Here is an 8,557-nt window from a genome sequence, read left to right on the forward strand (position 1 = left end):
ACTTCTATGCATTGAGATACTGTAATCTTGGTTTTTATTACAGACTTAAAGCTTCTGTAATCTTGGTTTTAGTTATACAAAACTTAGCTATGCAAAACTTAAGCACTGTTATACAAAAACTTAGCTATACAAAACTTAAGCACTGTTAAAACCTTTTAAGCTAAGGAATTTAGGGACTTCTGTTGTGCCACAATGCTTTTTTGTGATCTTTTAGTAATTTGTCCTAAGGTGGCTGATTTAAAACTTTTTTTAAATATATATCTATCTCCATAAACTCATAACTATGTGTGCTATACCCAGGAGGTGTTGTCATGAGGTATCTTTATATCCTTTTAGTAATAATTTTCTTTTAATTCTATGGGAAGCAGGAAATTGTTTGTTTGGGATGAATGAAAAGGTGCCATGAATCTAGTAACCCAGGAGGCAGAGTTCCTTATTTTGCCTGCTGTTTAGGCATCTGTGTACCCATCCTTGATTTGGAGGGTCTGAACTAACTCTATCCCTCAAAACCAGCCCTTACAATCTCATGCTTTTGGAGGACCAGGCACTGAATTAGACCCCATTCTCTGTTTTGATGGAACACCTCTTCCACCATAGTCCCTGTGACTAGAGGTGGGGTGCTGGTAGAGTTTTAGCAGCAGGGCATTTGCAGTGAGAAACAAATGGGCCCCAGGGGGATTCCATATAAGGGAGATTCGCAGGCTTTGTCCAATCATCTCAGAAAACCATGATTCTGGTTTTCTGGGAAGAAGTACAACTATGAGAGATAAATAACATTAATAATTTGACAGTCCACTTTGGGAGGCCAAGGTGGGTAGATCACGAGGTCAGGAGATGGAGACCATTCTGGCTAACATGGTGAAACCCCATCGTACTAAAAATACAAAAAATTAGCTGGGCGTGGTGGTGGGCGTCTATAGTCCCAGCTACTCGGGAGGCTGAGTCAGGAGAATGGCGTAAACCCCAGAGGGGGAGCTTGCAGTGAGCCAAGATCGTGCCACTGCACTCCAGCCTGGGCAATAGAGCGACACTGCGTCTCAAAAAATAAAATAAAATAAATAAATAAATTGACAATCAAAAGAGAATTCATTTGTCAGATGGGAGAAAAAAGGAACCTTTTTCATTGGGTGCCAACTAAAAACATTTAGAAAATTATATCCTGATACTCTAGAGGATTACTGTAGCCAAGAAATAATTCATGATTCAATCTTCACTCAAAAATAAATGTCAGGGCTGGAATCTAGTAACAGGCGTTATAATTTTTCTTTGAAACAATTTATCTTTCTCTAGCCCTCCTTTTCTACTAAAGAGAAACTATAGTAAGACCAATTTGTGTGCAAAATAAGTTGTTTTTTTTTTTTTTTTTTTTTTTGAGACAGAGTCTTGCTCTGTTGCCCAGGCTGGAGTGCAGTGGCATGATCTTGGCTCACTGCAAGCTCTGCCTCCTGGGTTCACGCCATTCTCCTGCCTCAGCCTCCCCCGTAGCTGGGACTACAGGCACCTGCCACCATGCCCGGCTAATTTTTTTTGTATTTTTAGTAGAGATGGGGTTTCACCATGTTAGCCAGGATGGTCTTGATCTCCTGACCACGTGATCCACCTGCCTCAGCCTCCCAAAGTGCTGGGATTACAGGCGTGAGCCACCGCGCCCGGCTGCAAAATAAGTTTTAGGCTTATTATACTTGGTCTGATTATTTACATAAAACGCAGCAATGATTGATTGGCCAGATAGGCTCTTTTTAGATTGGCTTTGCTGGAACTTTAACTAAAAATATGTTATTCTAGGCAAAGCATTGGTAGAATAACCAATGTCTCCAATTGTTTTGTTTTAAATGAAAAAAGACTCTTACTAAACTTATGCAAATAATGATATTGATATAAAATCAGAATGCTCATGAACAGTTTCCAAATTTTGGAGAACTCAGGTAGAGAAAAAGGTAAATTTACTCACAAAAACATTTTTTACCCAGTTGCTCTAAACTATAAATAACTCAGAAGAAAAAGATTTCCTTGACTTGTCTTTAACCAGAGCAGCAGGCTTCCAAACAAGATGTTGTTTGTTCACCTTGGAACTGCCATTCACAAGTGAAGCAGCTCTTGTCAGATGACAGCCATTTATCAGGCACTGTCAAATCTACCAGCTGCTTACATGGTTAGATCAGTCCTGGGGGAAAAGAGGCTCCCTGCTCATGAATACCTCCACTTTGCATCCCCAGGAAGCAAGATCCTATATAAACCATTTTTTAACATGGAATTATTTTGGGCACCATTATTTCCATTGGCATAGGGGAAGTTTTGGTTAACATCCCACAGCAAGGCAGTAAATGTCCCTCAAGTGGAAATTCTCTACTCCAGAGTCTCAGTAGTTGTCATCGGGAGGTGCTCACAGCTTTTGCCATAAGCCCCAGTGAACACTCCACAAAGAGCTATCAGTGGAGGATTTGTCCCAACCAGCACTCCAGCTTTTACCCAATATTCTGTGGGCTCAGGCAATCTTACTAGTTCCCATTTAGGGTGTCCAGTGAACATTTCTTAAAGGGCAGTGATATGGTTTGGCTGTGTCCCCACCCAAATCTCATCTTGAATTTAGTCCCCATAATTCCTACATGTTGCAGGAGGGACACTGTGGGAGGTAACTGAATCACAGGGGTGGGTCTTTCCCGTGCTGTTCTCATGATAGTGAATAAGTCTCATGATATCTGATAGTTTTATAAAGTGGTGTTCCCCTGCACACGCTCTCTTTGCCTGCTGCCATGTAAGACATGACTTTGCTCCTCCTTTGCCTTCTGCCATGATTGTGAGGCCTCCCCAGTCATGTGGAACTGTGAGTCCATTAAACCTCTTTCCTTTACAAATTACCCAGTCTCAGGTATGTCTTTATTAGTAGTGTGAGAACAGACTAATACAGGCAGATTTACGTGCCTTCAGTTTTATAGTACTAGGTAGGAGAAACATCCCCCAGTCAGATACGATACCCATTTTCATAAGACATTTAGGTAAAGGAGTTGCAACTATCTTATATAAAGTCTGTTTAAACATCTCAAATTTCATAATCTTATCAATCTTTACATTCTTACGTTCTGGTACCAGGGACTTTTCTTCTCCACCCCCAGACCATTTTATCTTTTCTGGTGAAAAAGGATTTGGGTTCCCAGCAGGGAGTTGAGCCAAGGAACTCAGACCCTTTTGTCAATTTTTTATCTTAATTTGTGTCAGTATTGTTCCAGGCAATGTCAGCTTTCTCGTTATAATCTTTGCCTTTTGATTTTTCTCAAATCTCCCCAATCTGGGGCACATGTAGAAAACTAGTGTGGGGCCCTTTAATGGTGTCACAGGCATTTGAACCAGAGCTACTCCATCTTGAATAGGGGCTGGGTAAAATTAGGCTGAGACCTGGTGGGCTGCATTCTCAGGAGATTAAGGCATTCTTAGTCACAGGAATGAGATGGGAGGTCAGCACAAGATACAGGTCATAAAGACCTTGCTGATAAAACAGGTTACAGTAAAGAAGCTGGGTAAAACCCAGCAAAACTAAGATGGTGATGAGAGTGACCTCTGGTCATCCTCATTGCTACACTCTCACCAGCACCAAGACAGTTTACAGATGCCGTGGCAAAGTCAGGAAGTTACCCTATGTGGTCTAAAAAGGGGAGGCATGAATAATCCACCGCTTGTATAGCATATAATCAAGAAATAACCATAAAAATGGGCAACCAACAGCCCTCGGGTCTGCTGTCCATGGAGTAGCCATTCTTTATTCCTTTACTTTCTTAATAAACTTGCTTTCACTTTACACTATGGACTGGCCTCGAATTCTTATTTGCATGAGATCCAAGAACCCCCTCTTGGGGTCTGGATGCAGACCCCCTTCCAGTAACATTGGGAGACCAGCAGTGGCTCCCTTTGTTCCATCTAAGCTTTGGTAAGTGTTGTAAAGACCTTTGTTTTAATCTCCATCAATTTTCATTTTATTTATTTCGTTTCTTAATGGTCATCTAAAGATTTCCACCCTTCTGGAACTAGTCTTTTGAGTCTCTTTTGCCTTTCCCTTTTTTTTTTTTTTTTTGTTAATTACTTTAATGTTTTATTAGCATCTATAAGACCCATGAGGGCCAGCAAATTATTTGGTAAGGCTTCTCAATCAGTCATTTGATTTTGCAGGAGTAATGTCACCTGTGGTTCCCATGTAGCAGGGGCCCCCTTAACCACGGCATTTACCATGACCTGGGAAAGGCATATTCCCTGGGAGAATATCCTGATCACCATAAAACCAGGCCCACATGGTTTGCATATGAAGCATACCAGCTGCTTTATCTGGGGTGCTCCACTTGGCATTTTATAGGGAAAGTTAGAAAGTCCACTTCTCAGGGTTAACAGATCTTACAGTGGCATTTATCCAGTCTACTAGGCTGGTCGTTCTCTCAGGAAAAACCTCCTGTGTATGTGAATCACATGTACTCATCACAGATTGTTCAATAGTGAGCTGTGGGTCCCGCATCAACCTGAACATGCTCTTTCATTCTGCAGCATTTGAAATTATAGATATGGTCCTTAAAGTAGTTATTTTTATAACCCATTATGTAAAGGTTTCTCAGGAAGCTGATGATATCAATCTACAAAGTGGAACAATTATTTTACATTATACCCTCCAATTTGAATAGTTACTTGGTTGTGCCCTTCCCCCACACTAACTATCATCTTGGTATAATAACTACAGATCTCAGAGGTAACTTTTGTTGCCCTGGCTTAATCTTAAATTTTGTGGGTAGCTACCAGGCTAGTGGCCTAACCTGAGAGAGACACATATCTGAGCTTGGTCCAGCCTTAAGGCCCAACTCAGCACTCTTTGACTTTCATTTTGGCTATTACAGATAACAATAACCAGTTGAATATTTTGTTTTTTCCTTATTAGTCTGCATTTCCTTATGCACCCAGTGAACTAACTTCCTGGGAGTAGGAGTATGATCCATCTCTAAATTCCATAGTAACCTTTACCTTCAGTAACTGAATGCAGCCCAGCTGCAGCCCCTAAAGATGGGTTAACCACGTGGTCACCCAAGAGTCAAAGGTTTCTCATATCTCACCTTCAAAAAGTTATCTTTATTTATTTAGTTTTATGTATATAATTTTCCCTTTACTTAAATAGCCTCTAAACTAAAAAAAAAAAAAAATACATTTTAAACCACATCCTGTGTTTTTATAAACTTCACTCAAAACACATTTTATTTTTCTATGATTTTGACTCTTAGTAACCCAAATTCCCAATGAGAAAAAAGAGGATAACTTAATTTAACATAACATGACTTTAAGATTTTAAACTACTGAAGAAATGTTTGAGATTATATTTACCAAATTAATCTTACCAAATATTACTAAAGTCATGTGAACTAAAAGGCATCTGAGCTAGCTGTCATTAGTCTGATAAACACTTATTTTAAGCCAACTGATTAGAGCTCTTTTAATAGTTTGGTAGTGAAATATTACTTCCACATGACACATATAAGCATACTGACATAGCAGACATACAAAGGCAGATCCCATAAGATTTTTCATTTGCTTGTTTCCAAAAATTATCTCCCTCACATTAGACTATTAAAAAAATTATAGGCGCCAACAAAAGTTGACAGAGAGAGTTCCCATCCCAGGCCTTCCCAAAAGAGAAAAAGAGCTGAGGCAGTGGAGTATGGCAGAAGCTGAACTTGTGAGATATCAATCTGAAGAATTTTTAAAAAGAAACTGATTATGGAATTTAAAAATTAAAAACTTCTTGCATTAAGAATAAGTCAATATTTTAAATAAAATCTTATTCTAACCAGTCCTTTAGTTTTGTATTGGTGTATTTTTGATATCAAAGTCCAATTTCTAGAAAGACCGTTATATTTCCCTTTTAAGTATTGCCAATTTAATCATAACATTTTAAAAACAAATCCCTTTTTTACTAACCTTATTACAACTTACACGGATCATTCATAACATGCTTGGGCTTTCTGGCTTGTCCTAAACATCCCTCTCTCTTTTTATTTTCTTTTTTTTTGAGACAGAGTCTGGCTCTGTCACCCAGGCTGGAGTGCAGTGGTGCCACCTTGGCTCACTGCAACCTCTGCCTCCCAGGTTTAAGTGACTCTCATGTCTTGTTCAAGTGATTCTCATGCCTCAGCCTCCTGAATAGCTGGGATTACAGGCACCCACCACCAAGCCTGGCTAATTTTTGTATTTTTAGTAGAGATGGGGTTTCGTCATGTTGGCCAGGCTGGTCTTGAACTCCTGACCTCAGGTGATCTGCCTGCCTTGGCCCCCCAAAGTGCTGGGATTACAGGTGTGAGCCACCATGCTTGGCCAACAACCCTCTTTTTAAAACAACCAGTCATTTTAAGACAAAAATTTGCCATATACGATTCTCTGTCATACAAAGTTATTTTTCTTTTAACCTGTCTTACCAAAAGTACCTCTTTATATCTATAACTTTATTTAAGAATCTCATATTTTCCTGGTTCCTTTTACCTTGTTTTAAATATAGCCTTTAAATGACCTTTGAATTAGACAGAAATTATTTACCTTTTAATAAGAGTACTTTTTTCAGAAAAAGGTTTTCCTATAATCTTTTAAATTCGAAATTACTCAGACATTTAATGAATATCTATTTTTTAATATAACCTCAGATTCTATATTATATGATGTTTGTTTACAAGCATTTGTTCCATTACATTTACCTGATTACTTATTTTATTTTTAATAGTTTACCTAGATTATTTATTAAAACCAAGATAGTCATCATTTAAAGTTATTTTTCTGTTAACAACTTTTATGGTCTGTGAATTTCACATGTTTAAGTAAGAAGCTTAAGGTTAAATATATGGACATTTTACCAATAACATAGGATTTAGTTGTTTTCATTGAACCAATGACATTAAATGTCTTATTTATCAAAAATTACACAAGCAGGGCAGGTGCCGTGGCTCACGCCTATAATCCCAGCACTTTGGGAGCCTGACACAGGTGGATCACCTGAGGTCAGGAGTTTGAGACCAACCTGGCCAACATGGCAAAACCCTGTCTCTACTGAAAATACAACAATTAGCCAGGTGTGGTGGCATGTGCCTTTAATCCCAGCTACTCAGAAGGCTGAGGCAGGAGACACTTGAACCTGGGAGGTGGAGGTTGCACTGAGCCAAGATTGCACCACTGCACTCTAGCCTGGGCAACAGAGCAAGACTTTGTCTCAAAAAAAAAAAAAAAAAAAAAAAAAAAAAAAAAAATTACACAAGCAAAGAATCATTCTGTCATGGGCTGTCTTTATACTTTTCTAGCCCTTATGTCAAATTTTGACACAGTATAGTGCTTAGCAGAGATAAGTATGAAACTGCCTAATAAATGCAAACAAAAAATGCTGACAATTCTTAAGACATTCCTAATATTACTTTACCAATAATTTCAAAGCTTCAAGGTCATAGGCAGATTCAGAGATTTTCTGATTGGCAATTGTTGAAAGAGTTATTATCTAAAGACCTGGAATCAATAGGAAGGAAAGTCTGGGTTATAATAGGGGTTCTAGAGACCAAGGTTTTATGCAGATGAAGCCTCCAGGTAGCAGGCTTCAGAAAGAATAGATTGTAAATGTTTCTTATCAGACTTAAAGAGTCTGTTCTATCAGTCTTAAGGTCTGTGTTGATATCAGTACTGGTCAGCTGGGTCTGAATTCCAAGAGAGAAAGGTATAATGAGGCCGACCCCCGCTTCCCATCATGGCCTGAGCTAGTTTTTTAGGTTAACTTTGGAATGCCCTTGGCTGAGAGGAGGAGCCCATTCAGATAGTTAGCAAGCTTAGAATTTTATTTTTGGTTTACAACCTTTACACTTGCATATGGATAATGGTATAACAATGTTTACTACAGGATTATTTGTTAATATTTTAGAAATTGGCAACAATGCAAATGTCCATGGGCACGGGAATGAATCAATAAATTGAAGTGTGTTTATGGGATATAATACTTGACAGCAATGAAAATGAATGGACTAGATCTTGAAATAATGATGAAAGAGCAGGCCAGGCGTGGTGGCTCACAACTGTAATCCCAGCACTTTGGGAGGCCAGGGCAGGCAGATCCCTTGAGGTCAGGAGTTTGAGACCAGCCTGGCCAACACAGTAAAACCCTGTCTTTACTAAAAATACAAAAAATTAGCCAGGCATGGTGGCAGGCACCTATAATCCCAGCTACTTGGGAGGTTGAGGCAGGAAAATTGCTTGAACCTGAAAGGCAGAAGTTGCAGTGAGCCAATTTGCCATCGCACTCCAGCCTGGGTGGCAAAGTGAGACTTCATCTCAAAAAAAAAAAAAAAAAAAGAAAAGAAAAGAAAAGAAAAACAAAAGAGCAAGCAGCAGAATGATATGTATGGTGTGAGCCCACTTTAAAAGCACACAAAATGCAGCATACTGTTTATGGATACATGTAATTTGTAGTAAAAGTGTAAAGACAGCAGTGTTGTTGTTGTAGTGATGACCTTGGGGAGGAAGAAGGGGAAAAGGCTGCCTGTCTGGGCCATGCTGGAGACTTCACCTC

Source organism: Mandrillus leucophaeus, unplaced genomic scaffold (genome assembly GCF_000951045.1).
Source record: "Mandrillus leucophaeus isolate KB7577 unplaced genomic scaffold, Mleu.le_1.0 Scaffold125, whole genome shotgun sequence".
In the NCBI taxonomy this organism is placed as follows: domain Eukaryota; kingdom Metazoa; phylum Chordata; class Mammalia; order Primates; family Cercopithecidae; genus Mandrillus; species Mandrillus leucophaeus.